Below are 15,253 nucleotides of genomic sequence, written 5' to 3'. Positions count from 1 at the left end.
AATGCAAATTCTGCACAAGGTACTACCTTGGAATATATTCTACAGAAAGCTGATGGCGTCAAATGACTCCAGAAATGGTCAAGTCTTCCAGGGAAGGGCTTCTCAGAGTTGGGAAAGTTTAAGTGACTCTAGTGCTTGAACTGGTCTGAACCTTGGACCTATCCCTGGGACCACATGTGCTGCGGCTTGAGCATTCTTCAGGCCCAGAAGGGTGTACTTCATTGCTCCCTGTGATGTTTTGGCTTTGGTGAGGTTTATTCTAAAAACTATTTATTTGTTGCATTTTTATACCGCCCAATAGCCAAAGCTCTAAGAGCCTGATCGTCGGTTTTTACCTTGTCAAACAGAGCATCTTCTGCCTACAGGGCTTCAGGTTCAAGCCTCCAGCTCTAGATTCAGCCCTGTCATGAAGACATTTGTACAGTTCCAACCCCTATGCAACAAAAACCCTAGTCTATATCAATAACGAAACCACCCTTGTCATGAGTCATACAAGCTAAAAAATCTCTACACAACAGGTAAAGGGATTGGAAGGAGAAAGCAAAAAGCAAACTAAGGCTCAGGTTCTTGGTCACAACATTGTTATTTTTCCTGGGAGGGCAGGGTGACACAAGCTCCCTGAAGCTTCTCTGTTGGCCAACGGATGGGGCCAGGCTGGTCTCATCCTTGCCATAATGTTCTTCTTGGGAGACCGGGATGGCAGCCTCCCCATGACCCTTGGTCTCCATAGCTTTCCTGCCACTTCAAGTGGTGCGGAACTCCTATAATCTCCAGCTAAGTAGGCCACCATGTTCCCCCACAATGCTTCAGTTCTAGAGGCATTGTCACAGGAAGAAAATGATGGCGACCCTCATTTTTTAAAGGTTACTTCTTTTTATGTCAACTTGCATTGTGAATGGCAGGACAGGAAGGGGGTTCTATAGAAATGCTGAAATTAAAGATTAGTAGAAGTCAGTAATGTTTTGGGGTGGTGTCTTGGGTCACAGTGAAGGCATACGGCTTTCCTCTTTTTGATGCAGTAAACAAAGACTCCTCAATGTCTGCAAACACAGAAGTGTACTATCAGTTTCAGTGATGAATGAACTGAGACCACTGAAAGAGATAAAAGACCAGTGCAGATACTGGGGGAAAGATAAATGCATTAGGTAGCTCCCTTTCAAAAGCACCTACTATGCAATAAAGCTGCCCTTGCAGTGATTCAGGTACCGACTTTACCAACGTTCTATTCTGAGAAATTTTGTTTGAAAATAAATCTGCTCAGACATATATTGAACTGATGGGAGTCTGAATTGGAGAATGAAAAATGGGCTTTTCTGCCATTTTTATCATCACACCTAGTAGCAATTATATGGAAAAAACATTTTTTTTTCTTTCAAAAAGTCAGAACTCATGATGAATGAATGAATGAATAAATAAATAAATAAACTAGCACTCACCATGAGCTTGACTTTAAACCTAATCTCTGTAGGCATTAGAAAATGAGTACTGTGGTGGGGATATTTGACTCATTTTAACCTATTCTTGAACTGATAATTCTCCTTAATGTTATTTTAATCTGTAACTCCAAGGCTGTAATGCTTGACACAAAGGAAAGGATGATTTAGGCTGCAATCCTACACATTTATTTGGGAGTAAGTCCCATTGAATTCAATGGATTTACTTCTGAACAGACAGTTATAGGATTGCATTGTTAGTAAGGAAACTGTCATCCAGAAAGGATCCTTACTTTTTCACAATTTACATGGCAAGGACATATATAATCAGTGTTCAGCAGTAAACATTATTGGGTATAGTGTGGAGGTGCATGTGAAGCCTAATCTACACCAAGCAGGATATTGCACTATGAAAGTGGTATATAAAAGGCCACACTTAGCAGGATATAGCAGTATGAAAGCGGTATATGGTATATGTCAATGGGCCCCAACAGTTGTCAGTGCACTTCAATATTGCAACATGCTCCTGCCTTTTATATACCGCTTTCATAGTGCAATATCCTGCTTGGTGTAGATTAGGCCTTATGCCTATGCAGCAGGCATGTTCCAGGGGACCACAACTCATTGTGACTCCCCAGCATATGTCCATGAAATATCCCTGTGTGTTTACAAACATGCATCTCTACTTTATGTCTTATTTAGCACTGAATATATGAGTGTAAATGAAGCAAGTCTGCTTGCTGTGAAAAGTGTGAAAGAGCCTTTTGATGCACTTGGGTATAACACTGTTTGTTTATTCATTTAAATATTTATATGCCACTGTTTCACTTTTGAGTCTGCAAAGCAACAAAAAAACCCAATTTAAAAATCCATAGAAATGTAAATAACAAAATAGCACTAAACACACTGAACACAAATAAATGTGACTCAATAAACAATGAAACAGCCACCAGGGCCATAAAAACAACAACATTGATTAATCATCTAGTAAACACTAAAAGGGTAAAATGCAATCAGAACAGTAAATCACATCTTAACCATTAAAACCCTGGCTAATAAAACAATATTTAACATGGTACCTAAATTATCCTAACACAGGTGCTACCCAAATTAATCCTGGGGAGGGGGGGATGGCTCAGGACTGCTAAACAGACCTCATCCTGACCTATTCATCTAATATCTGAAACTGGAGGACTTGGAAAACAGTTGTGTTTTCAGGGACTGCTCTCTATTTGAAAATCTGTATTGTCACAGGTTTGACAAAACTATCTCAGCATTCACAAATCCATATTTGTGTAATTCGTTTATTAGGCCAAATAAAAGATCACACAAATCTGCCATCTTTTGAGATCTCCAAATCTCTTCATCAAACAAGATGTTACAAAAATGGGGGTGGGGAAGGGAAAAAAAATACTTGACTTGATGTGGAGTCAGTGTCTGCATGTCCAGAGTCCCAATATGAAGTGGGAGAGGATGGGGTGGGTGGATCTGCATACATTCAAATTAGGCTCTGCAGGTCATATGATAGTTGCAAGGTTGGAGCAGCCCCTAACATAGCTGGGAACAAGAATTGATCATGTAAAATCCTCTCCTTCCAGTGTGAAGTCAGTGTAGGTTGATATTCAGGTGGTTTTATTATTATTAGAGGTTTGTAAAGCTGTTAGGGTTAAAAATCTACATGTAGGGAAATTCCATTCTAACTCCTACATTAGGCAAAGTATCAATGAGAGATCTTTCAGTAAATTACCCTTCCTCTTATCTCTTTCTTTTATGATGCTTGAATAAGCAACAGTAGCCTGGATTGAACATAACACTAAGACATGGTGTGGTTTGTTGAAATCTGACTTGCTTTTGTTTATGCAACCATCCCTGCAAACAAGCCATGGTTTGTTAACCAACCACAAACCCACAGATAAAAGCAATGCTTCATTGTTGGCTTACAAAATCCGGCTTGTCATTATGAACCCAGAACCATGGGTTGTCCCTGGTTTGTTTGTGCTGCTGTCTGACCTGAAACAGAGGAACCGAAAAAGAGCAGCCTGAAAATGAAATTGCTGTGAAGGCTGGCAAAATGGACAGTAGAGAAACAATCCAGAAATAAGAAAAACAATCCATATTGCTTGTCTGCTAGACAATTCATGTCTAAAACAACAAGGCATGGTTAACATAAACAATGGCTTCAACTTACATGCGAACGCAGCCAGTATAAAATACAAAATTAGGAATGAACAAACAGCACTTGAAACATCACCTTAGGAAAGAGACCAAAAGACTAAAAGTTGTACTTGAGGTATGGTACCAAAACACCCTGTGCAAACATTCACAACCCTTACAATGGTGCCTATTCACGTTGTTGATGCAGTTACGCAACACTCAGCAACTGCTATGGAATAGTCCCTTGAACTGTCCCACTGCAGCAGGCACACAAATGAAACAGTTTCCTAGCATAAGCTGTGGCCAACTTCAAAACCCCTGGAAATCAAAGTTAGGGATGCATAGATTCAACAATGGAGGGATGGCTTTTATAGGACAAATGACTGTCCTGATGCAACATGACCGTCAAAGGAGCTTGCCGGGAGTTGGGGCAACAACCAAGACCTCCCAAACCAGGGATTTGGGTGCTGGCAGTTCCATTCAGAATTAGGCAAATTCTGTAGAACTGAGTGAAGCAGTACAATACAGAGAAAACCCCATGAACGGTTCTGTAGCCATCATATATGAAAATCATAATGGTATCTTTGATAAGTAACAATGTATTTGAAAGCTGCATTGTGTAGCATTATACATATCTACATTAGCATAGGGGTCGGAATGTGTGAAGCAACCTTCAGAGAAGACCGAGAATAGATGGGAGCCTTACAAGCGAATAATCAGTCCTCTACTCAATGTCAAAAAGCCACTATTTTATGTCAAAGCATTATTCTGTTCACAATATCAGCACACTAAAGGACTTATCTGATTTCACTGCAAGATACTGAATAGCAGGCACACAGGTATGGGTTCCCTGCTGCAACCATGGCAATTGCTATTAAGTTGATGTAGTTGCTGCTAAAGCCGGAGTACTTTCTTCCACTGCAAGCCATATGCAAGGGCTTCAAAATTACTATGAGAGGCTAGTTTTGTATGGAATTATGCTGCCGTCATGCAGGCTTTCAGATCAAAGTGGTTCATTGTGCTTCGAAGCAGCACCACAAATGCCTGCAAAAAGCTACATCCCACGCTTAGCTTAATTATCACAGTATGTATAGGAGGGGAAGTCACTGCATTTCCTGAGAGCCTTTGGCAAGAATATGCCCTCATGGCAGCAAAAGTGCTGGAAAGTGTTGTAGGATTATAACCTCATTGACTACTGGGTCACGACTGCTGCCTCTTCTCTGCATTCTCATTCATCAAGCACACTTATTGTTTCAAGGAACTCTGGCGCTGGTGGCTTTCAGCTGGGTGATAGTAATCAGGTAGTGTACAACCACAGAATTTATAAATCATTAGTGGGACAGAACTGAAGTCGGGCATATGGTTAAAACAGACTAAATGACCTCAGATAGTTGGACAATTTATAAAGGGGTATCTGTGTTCAACAGATTAATAGGGCTAAGCCCTCCTATGCTGTATTTCTTTGAACTACGTGATGATGCAAAATGATTCCATTTTTCTCTTACTAGCAAAATTCCTGTCACTATGACAGGCAAGTTATGTATGGAATAAAGGCCAATGTATCATATATATCTGCAGAGAGTCCTGGAAGAATAATGTGTGCACTAGGCACAGAGATGCGCTGAGCCTTCCACTAAAGCATTCCTGTTGGAGGTGTCTGGACCATGTAGTATCAGGGGCGCCAGGCAGGTTTTGGCTCCACTGAAAAATTTCCCCAAATGCAACACTTTACCCTTCCAGGAGTCAGTGTTTCTTGGGCACAGTAAAATGAGATGGAATGTCGGCATTCTGGCAGATAGACAGATACCATTACGATGTTGAGGCATATTGTTCACCTTAACCTTAACAGTAGGAGTACCTGCATTATTCTCCTATAGCTTTAGGGGAAGGAATCATATATACTAATAATACCTAACTCATGTGCTTAAATTATGATGACTATGCAGCAAAAAAAGAAAGAAAAAGAAGCCAAACAGAGAAATAAGAGGAAAGTACCCCAACGTTTACAAAAGTGGAAAAATTATTGAGGGGGAGAGGAACTAAGGGTGCTTTAAAAATACCAAAAACCCTTTGAGCCAACACAATGACGACTGAGCAAGCTCAGGCCACACAATGGTGAGTGTTTATTGGGGACGGTGGGGGAAATAAAAAACCAGGAAGGAGGGGGGATGTAATGGAGTGTACTCAAAGAAAGCATGGCTGTCTGGAACAAGAACACTGTTATTTTTTTAGTTATAAAATTTTCTGAACATTATACAGAGATTAAAAGGTATTTTGTTTCAGATCCCACCTATTCCATGTAGTTCACTGAAATTCAGGATACCACGAAAAATGTACCAAATATACTGGCACCTCTGTTGTGCTTCCATTAAAAGCAATGGAGGAAGAGAAAAGCTCATTGTTTTATTCCCACAACCGAGGCTGTTGCCAGAGTTTTAAACACAATGCCCTATATGATAAAAGCCATCAAATCCAATAAATCAAGGGGTGATTAGGTTATGCACAATCCTGTTCTGATCAGTTCTATAGAAAAGCAATATGATGCCCAGGACTACCCCAAGCCCTTCATTACTTCATAAACTCAGTTCATGGTTGGTTCATGAATTCAGCTCATGACATCTCATGTCATTAGAATATCTAGACCTGACAACATTTGGGAACAATTCCCCTTCAAGAATCACCTACACTCCTATTATTATTATTATTATTATTATTATTATTATTATTATTGCATTTTTATACCGCCCAATAGCTGAAGCTCCCTGGGCAGTTCACAAAAACTAAAACAATTCAAAGTGTAAAACAAACAGTATAAAAACATGATATAAAATACACATTAAAATGAATTAAAACATACCATACATGATTAAAACATCCTGAAAACATTCTAAAATTTCACTGGATAGGCCTGCCGGAACAGATCAGTCGTTATTGCTTTTTTAAATTCTAAAAGACTGTCAAGTTGACGAATCTCCTCCGGCAGACCATTCCACAGTCTGGGAGCAGCAGAAGAAAAGGTCCTCTGGGTAACAGTTGTTAATCTAGTTTTTGGTCATAGCTAGACCTAAGGTTTATCCTGGGATCATCCCAGGTTCGTCCCTGCCTGAGCGCTGGATGCCTTGTGTGGCACTTAGATGAACAGGTTTGACCCCAGGACAATCCTGGCATAAACCTTAGGTCTAGCTATGGCCTTTGCTAGCGGAAGTGGATTCTTCCCAGAGGACCTGAGTGTGCGGGGCAGATTGTACGGGAGAAGATGATCCCACAGGTAGCCTGGACCCAAACCATGTAGGGCATTAAAGGTAATAACCAACACTTTGTACTTTGCCCGGAAACTAATCGGCAGCCAGTGAAGAGATTTTAAAATTGGATGATCAATGATTCCAAAATCATTACATCTGTTGGCTATCTCATTTGCACAGGATTTGCCAAAGATAAATGGCAACTAGTACAGAAAGCCACATTTTTAATCTTCTCTCCAACAAGCTCTCTCTTTTATTAGTTATGCAGCGCACAAAAAGTGGCAAGCAAATCTATTAATGTTCTCCATAGATGAAAAATAAATAAATCCCTGATCTTAAAAAGAACCTTGCCCTGCAGCTGGCTTTACAAGTTTGTTACAATTGGGTTTGCACAGCTGGCAATGACAACAGGTGGCCAGAAACACATTAGAAAGGTGCTTGGCTACTACAGTGCAAGTTAATATGAAGGAAATCATAATGGGTTTATTTGGCACGGATCCAAACAACAATCAGCAGGTTTATACAATTTAATACAAAATATATGCCAGCAAGACAGACATGTCACCACCCACCTGCATTATGTAAAGGACAGATATTTCTGTCCCACGCATTCTCAGTCTTAAAACACACTGTACCAGAAAGTCAGTGTTTAACAGTACAATCTTAAGCATGACTGCCCAGAAGCAAGCCCCAGTAAGAACAATGGATCTTCTTCCCAAGTATAGGATTGCAACCTAAGTCAGGATGAAATGAGCAAACGTATTCAGGCAAACAAAAGCACAGTAGCATAAACAACAGGGCCCATATGGGGGGAAATGCAGGAGTAGCAGCAAGATACAAGGATCTGCTTTATATCCAATTGATCCAATGGTCTATCCATTGAGTCTGGCACTAGACTCAGGCAGACGTCTCTTCCAATTCTGTTGAGATCCCTTAAATGGAGGTGCCAGATCGCTCCATGCCTAAGCTGTGGACATTTCCCACTTGGCATGAAAATGTATCCAGCTTTGCTCCTATACCTCTCCTTTTGCCTTCCCTTCTTGGATTACCCACAATGGATTACCCACATTTCACGTTCTTACAAAATCTACTCCTCAAAGCAAAATATATTATGCAATATTTGCAGACACTTGCAAATCTGATTCCTTTGTGTAATATATTTTGCTTACAACACATGGATTTCCTTGGCCCAGTTTTGGTTACCTTGGTACAGAACTTAGGCTTCTTTGGTTCAGAGTACACAGAGACTTGTTTATTCCAGATGTATTGGTACAAATTCATTACATCCCACATAAGAGGTGGGTGGTATGATGAGCAAATGGCCTTCATCGCTGCCATCTGCAGCAAATGGATACTGTTTTTGGCAAGTGGAAGAAACAGGCTGTCATCAACATGTACAACGTTAATGGTGAATGTATCTTCAGCATTCTGCACTAGGAAAATGTCTCATATCTATGCTGTGCCATTTCAACTATGACAATTTATGGGTCAGTTTCCCTCTATCAAGACAATTCTATTAAAAGCAATCAACCTACCTCAAAAGATAGCAGATCTGATAATGCCTTCATTTCCATAAAACTAGTTAAAATACCCAATAGTAAAATGACACAGAACAATAATGAGTATATCCACCATAGATGGGATAATCTTCAATAGCAGCTAGCAATTGAAACTGAGATGTCAACATCAGTATAATTTCTCTTTCCATTAAGAAACTTGGGACCTCACATAATGATGTACTTAATATGGGGAGAGGGCACAGGTCATCTTTCACTTTCTGAACTCCCTTGAAAAAAAAAATTAATAGCCCTTTTTGAGGAAACATCACAATACTTTTAAATAGTAATGTACTTCAAGGCACACTGGGATAATGGAGGTAAGATCACTGAGGGCAGAGTACCTGAACATATCTTATCTTACATAAGAATATGGTAGCGTAAGGCTTTGAGCAGTGTAGAAAATTTTGAAATGTCAAAGAAGTCACAAGCTTGAGCAGGAAGAAGGATGAGGCAAAGCGGAGGTTAATGCATATGCCCCACAGTGTGCATGTAATGTAACATGTTACACAGTGTGTGCATACACGTGTAGTACTGCTTATTCCTATGAGGTCTTAGAATGCTGAGCCAATGAAAGGACAGGCACAGAATGTTGGGAAAGAGGCTGAAGAAAAGTCAGTTGGTAATAGATAGTGTAGAAGGAAGAGAAGCTGAGAAGAAAGAGCTGAAAGTATACCAGAGGGAGAAGAGAGAGAAAAATCCTACATCACATGTTTTTGACTTCCAAGAAATGGTAAACAATATTTTTTTTAAAAAAAAAACACTTTTTTTCATCTTTGCTGGTTTATTTGTACTACATTTATTTTAGAAGTGAAAAGTTATACCAGTTGCAAGGGAAATAAGCAAACCGATTTTTTTATCCAATCGTTCTCAGACTACTAGCCCCTGTGACGATTTACTCTAGTCTGAATAGAAAAATCCCTACAGTCATAATGTTCCAATTATTACTGTAGTCCAACACAAATCGGAACAGGTATAACCACAGAGATAAAGAAAACACTGTACTGACATACAACTTCACGTACTAAATGGAAAGCTACCGCTGGCCATGATGATCTATGCCTGAATAGTCATCAATCTACCCCTGTATTTCTTTGGCACATACAACTATAATTGGGAATTAGAGTAGAAAACAAGTTCAGTGTACTAAGAGAAGTGTTAATGATCCCCCTTGGATAAAACTGTATCTTCCACTGTAAACAAAGTTTCTATTTAAAAAATAAATAAAAATGGCATAACTATATCTGCCATTATAACTCTGCCCACTTTTATCATAACTTCTTCTCCCATCCTCCATATTGCAAGACACAAGTGACCTGATTTGCACATCACGCTAAGCCACAGTGAATTGTTACCATGGGTGGCTGCAGGGTAACTTAGCATGAGGTCTGAACCCGGCACATCTTTTCCATCATGGTTTGTTTTTCTCAAACAAGCCATCCTGAGAACCCATGGCTTGTAGTAGGGTTGTTTAGGGCGGCTTGTTTTCAGGGTGGCATGTTGTGATGTCCGAAGCCGGGCAGACTTGCTTTAGCATGCAAATCTTTCCAAAGGTGATTTCTTTTCTTTTCTTTACAAAACACCCCCTAGTTTATTACTGAGCGCAAATGCACTCATTAGCAGAGTAGGCTGCTGAGTTTTAAAGACCCATGGGATACGTGCCTAGAGTGGGAGAACCAATGGGGTATCAAGCCACAGCAAGCTGCAGAGCACTTGATTGTCCATCGGCAGTAATGTGGGTCAATGAAAGAATAACCAACCCACTATAGCTTATTTTCATGGAGAGTTATCGTGACATGCAAACTCGCCCACTGTGTTAACCACCTGCATGGCAGGTCCACAGCTCAGGCCACTGTACTGCAGCTTCTAGACACCATCTACTTTTCCTCAGGAAAAGGGCTTGCATCCTTTTGTGGTTAGAAGCAAACAGGTTTATATGAATATTTGTACCGTAGGGTCTATATTGGATTTTTTAAAAAATGAAATGGCTTGTTTTAGCAATTCCATCCTGCCATTGACTTGAATGCCCCAGTTTCTGCAGTGCAAGGGTTGCTGGATGCTTGCCGTGGGGTAGACGTTGCCATAGCAACCCTACATGGCAGATGCTGAGATCATGTGGTCAAAGGAATCAACCTGTTCAATATCAACAGGGTAATTAAAAGAAAAATGATAAATATGATTAAGAACAGAAAACGTAAGGGTAAGGAAGCTCTTCATGCCAATTTCCACGCCAATGATTTGTATTTTCCTATCAATAAAAGACAGGCAGGCGATCCACAAACCAGTTGAGACAATAGTTGAATTTATGCCATGTTAGCACCTCTCCTGTTCAAGATCAAGGTCCAATTCACATAGAACACGCAAGGACTCCATTACTCTTGTATTTAATTATCTTATGCCACAACATACGAGAAGTCAATACATCCCTATGAAAAAAAAACGTATGAATAAACCACTTCTCAACCCTTCTCATTCAAAAGTATTTCCCCAACAGTTTAACTTCTGTGTGGGAAACAGCATATATCTCATATGTGAAAAAGAGGACAAACGTTGCTTTTCATTCTGGTACATTATCTGGAAGCCTGCATGCATGTCACTTGCACGTTTAGTTGGAAACTGAAGCACCGGAGAAGATGCAAGCCCTGAAGCTTGTTCATTATGTGCGGGTCTTGGAAAAAGACAAGCCATGCTGACAATTGGTTCTGAATGGCCTTTGCCACCGCAGCAATTAATCTGTAACTAGGAGAAGAAACGCATCTTGGATCGTGTGAACGTCTGCCGACGTCTTTAATAAAACCAGAAAGATGGCACTCGAAATAGTCCTGAGGAGATATCACGCACGCCATTTCCAGCATGGGGACTTTTTAAACATATATAGGATTGCACCCTAAATTAGTTAAGTCTTTAAGGTGCCACGAGACCCTTTAGGTGCAACCCTATAAATGTTTATGTTGGAAATAAATATATTTTTGCAACATTTAGACAGGGAGGGTAGCACTGTTGTCAATATATGATGGGGTGAACTGCACACAACCTATTAAGGATTTGATCACGAACTTATTAACAGCAGCAAGATTAATAATAGCTAGGAAATGGAAGATACAAAGTGAGTATCAGATTGAGGAATGGTATAAGGAACTATGGGACATAGCCATCAATGATAAATTAACATGTAATATTAAAATAGAAAAAGGAAGATGTAATTATAATGAATTTGAGATCATATGGAAACCATTTTTGGAATTTGTTTTGTTAAGAGGGAAAGGATGTACACCTGTACAAGAAATATTACAATTTTGGGAACAGGGATGAAGGCGTAGTTGGTCCTGGTGATGGTTGCACTGTTGTTTTATTTAATGTAATGTAACTAATAATAATAAAAAAATTAAAAAAAAATAGACAGGGAGGGGGGGAAAGCCTACAACTCCCAGCATGCTGGCTGGTGCATGCTGGGAGTTGTAGGACTTTTTTTCTGTCTAAGCATGTATAGGATTGCATCCTTTGGTGTGTTTTTGAGATGATAAGGAAAGATGTATGTGTGGGTGTGTATTGAAGGGGATACCACACGCCAACTACCAACTTGTGTGGTGGGAAAAAAACCTCGTTTGTGTCAACTTTGTCAAACGATACGGGTAGGTTTGGGGTTTGTTTTATTTTACCACACACCAAGTGTGGTAAACACAACCCATGAGCAGCCTCACAAAAAGGTGCTTCAGAAAAGGCACGTTCGTGAGGAAGACTGACTCCCTCACGTGCGCTCCCCTCAGAAGTGAAAGAGGGCCAGAAAGAAAAGAAAAAGAAGGAGCCGCAGGCGCCCGACCCCTCCCCCGCCCCGAACAGACTAATGTGAGAAAGGGGCGCGCAAAAGCTCCCAGCCAATCAAAGGGCAGAGCCCAACACCGCCGAGCCTCTGACTCCCCCCAGCGCGAGGGCGTTAACAGCCCCAGCAGCTCGCGCCCAACGGTCATCCCCGGCCGTCCCAACCACTCTGGGCGATGGGGGGGGGGGAGAAAGAAGAAACCGGGATTGCACCGTACAGCGCTGTTAAAAGAGGAGGGTGGCCTGAAGAAACCGGCGAGAGGGAGGATAATCCAACCGCGGGAGGGTGGAAGAGCAGCCCTTGCTGGGGTGAAAGAGACAGAGTGTTGGGGAGGGGGGGCATTAAAATGGCTTCGCCACGCACCCCCCGCTCCAGTGAGGTGCCGGGGCCCGGACTATACCAAGCGGGGAGGAGGGGAAGCCCAGATGGGGGCAGCCCTTTCTCCCCCTGTCCGGGGCGGATGGGGTATCCCGATCAGGGCGGGGAGGGGGGGAGCGGACTGTACCTCTCCAGCAGGGAGGGGGGTATGGCAGTACCCTATATCTGTTCCCCCACCCGCGGGAGCGAACGGTTTGTCCCGGTCCCGGCGCCATCTTGGGTGCGACTAAAACAACAACCCCAAAAACCCTTGACGGGGCCTTGCGGGAACCTTGAGCCGAATTCCCTGCCCGGACCGGCCCATCGCTTTACCTGAGGGGGTTCAGTGAAGGTGTCGTGTCCAGGCCGGCTCCCAGGGCCTCACCGCAGACCAAACCCGCCCACCTATCCTCACCTCACAATGGTAGCAGCAGAGCGGGGGGGGGGGCGTCCGCATGGGCTCATTACCATAATCTGCCTAGCAACAGCCGCCAGAGCCGCGAGCTGATTGGTTCGCAGTCACGCTCGTCTAAAGAGATGACGCCAAAAAAAAATCCTCGGGAAGACCACACTACCTACATCATGAAGCCGAGACTTAAAGGGAGGGGGCAAAATCTGTAGGCTGAGGGGACCCCCCCCTCTGCGTTAGACCTGCATCGGTCGGGGATCAATATCCACCAATCACAGCAGATGTCTCATCCCGTCGCAACATTGCAATGGAGCCGCCCACCAATCACGAGTACCCTCTCTATTCAAGCGTCTCGTTCTGGCAGGGCTGTCAGACGGAAACAAGTCAGCGCCCCCTGTAGGAGGAGGTAATGGCTAGAGCGTTTAGCAGCGCCCTCTGCTGCTGGGGTGGTGGTAAGATGCTTATAGCTATTTATGTGGAGGGAATGGACAGCGACCCCTGCTGGGGTGGGGTGGTTTCCCAGGATTCCTGCCTGGTGAATGGTGCTCCTTGGGAATGGACATAAGAGAAGCACTGGTGGATCAGACCAAGGGTCCATCTAGTACAGCACCCTGTTCACACAATGGCCAGCCAGCTGTCAATCAAGGACCCACAAGCAGGACACTGTGCAACACCACCCTCCCACCCATGTTCCCCAGTAACTGGTGTATACAGGCTTATTGTCTATGTCTCTGATACTGGAGCAGAAGCCCAGCTAGGCTTAAGATCTGTGGTCTCCCTCCTGCCTCCCCATCGCCACACCTGTTTCATATCCCATGTGGTCATTCATTAGGAAGGCCATATATCTGCCCCCAATGCACTCCTTCCACACACTAGCACAATAAAGCAATTACATGAATTTAGGTACTACCGTATTTCTTCGATTGTAAGACGCCATTGATTGTAAGACGCACACTAATTTCAGTACCACCAACAGGAAAAAAAAAAACCCTAAGACACACCCGTGATTCTAAGATGCACCCCATTTTTAGAGATGTTTATATGGGAAAAAAGTGTGTCTTAGAATCGAAGAAATAGGGTAAGTGTATCTCCCAAAAGCACACAACACTTTTGTTGTTTAAAAAGAAAAGGTTGGGAGGGGGAGTATGTCCTATGTGGACAAACTTACAATAATTAATATGGGGCATGTCAAATAACCACAAGAAACACTTTAAAATAAAACATCTGATCTATTTTTTTCCTTTGCAATTTGAATGTAAAAATCTGCTGTGCAAATGTTGCTTTGACTCTTGTCCTCTTACCCTCCTGAAATCCAAAACGTGATAAGGGGGACAAGCAGAGTGTATATGTGTGCTACAACAATCTGTTATACATCTCTATAGTGAATGCTCAGAGAACTGGGAGAAGGGTTACCGGAGAAGAAGATGAAGAAGAAGAGAGGTGAAAGTATCACGAGAGGCCGCCACATTCACAGTTATCTCAGATCTCAAATGACCAAGGGCTCCTTGGGGCTGCAGCAAATCTTATTTCTTCTGACATGTATTGAGGTCTGTGTTAATCCAGATTAACTCTGGTTCCCTGAGACTATTCAAACAGGCTGTAACAGAAAGAGGTATACCCCTCCCTGGATTGGACCATTCAGAACACAGGTGGAAAGTGTGTGTTTGAATCCTCCCCAATACAAACACAGCCCTAGATACCAGGGAAGGATAGGAGTTTGGCCAGCATCCAGAAAGGGATGTGAGTAATGAACAGTGAAAGAGCAAAGGAGCTGAGGGGGAAGGGAACTAGGGGAGTACACAGATTTCTTTAGAACCAAAATAGCAAGGAAGGGGGACACAGAATGTAGGCACTCTTAACTACATCCCCTTTCGGCCTTGATGAATTTCCAAGAGCAGTGCTGCGCAAGCCTTATTTCCCCCTTCTCGATGAGCTGAATGAAGGAACCACATAGATCATAAAGTCCATTCGATTTTCAAATGGATTACTTCCACTTTCTGTGTCGCATTAACATTCATAAGTGACTCATAAAGACTGAAAAGCATTCTTGGGAATCATTTGCGAAAATGCCCTCTGTCTCTCCCCAGCATCAGCCTGCATGTTTAATGCTCTCTGTGTTATGGATTCAGTAGAGTCCCTTGTTCTGTCTTACATGGCTCCCTCCGAAGGCTGCCCTCCTAAAACTAGGAGACTTCCCATCAGATAGACCTACTGGATGTAACCGTTGTGCTTTAGAGCTGCCCCCCTTTCAGCTCCTCAAAAGTTCCTGAGCATGCCAGATT

The 15,253-nt window shown here is 42.4% G+C and overlaps 1 protein-coding gene across 2 annotated transcripts in view; it reads right to left on the bottom strand.

Moving 5' to 3' along the window:
- PRDM10 (PR/SET domain 10) overlaps nt 1–13,027 on the bottom strand; it is a 77,365-nt gene extending 64,338 nt beyond the window's left edge. For both annotated transcript variants that reach the window (XM_063138959.1, XM_063138957.1), the window contains exon 1: nt 12,896–13,027. The gene's annotated coding sequence lies outside the window, so the exon portion shown is untranslated. The remainder of the gene's footprint in view (nt 1–12,895) is intronic.
- Between the last annotated feature and the right edge of the window lie 2,226 nt (nt 13,028–15,253).

The sequence above is a fragment of the Elgaria multicarinata genome, chromosome 12 (assembly GCF_023053635.1).
Source record: "Elgaria multicarinata webbii isolate HBS135686 ecotype San Diego chromosome 12, rElgMul1.1.pri, whole genome shotgun sequence".
Classification (NCBI taxonomy): Eukaryota; Metazoa; Chordata; class Lepidosauria; order Squamata; family Anguidae; genus Elgaria; species Elgaria multicarinata.
Note: the sequence above shows the minus strand (reverse complement) of the source record. Positions and strands in the feature narration are given on the sequence as shown.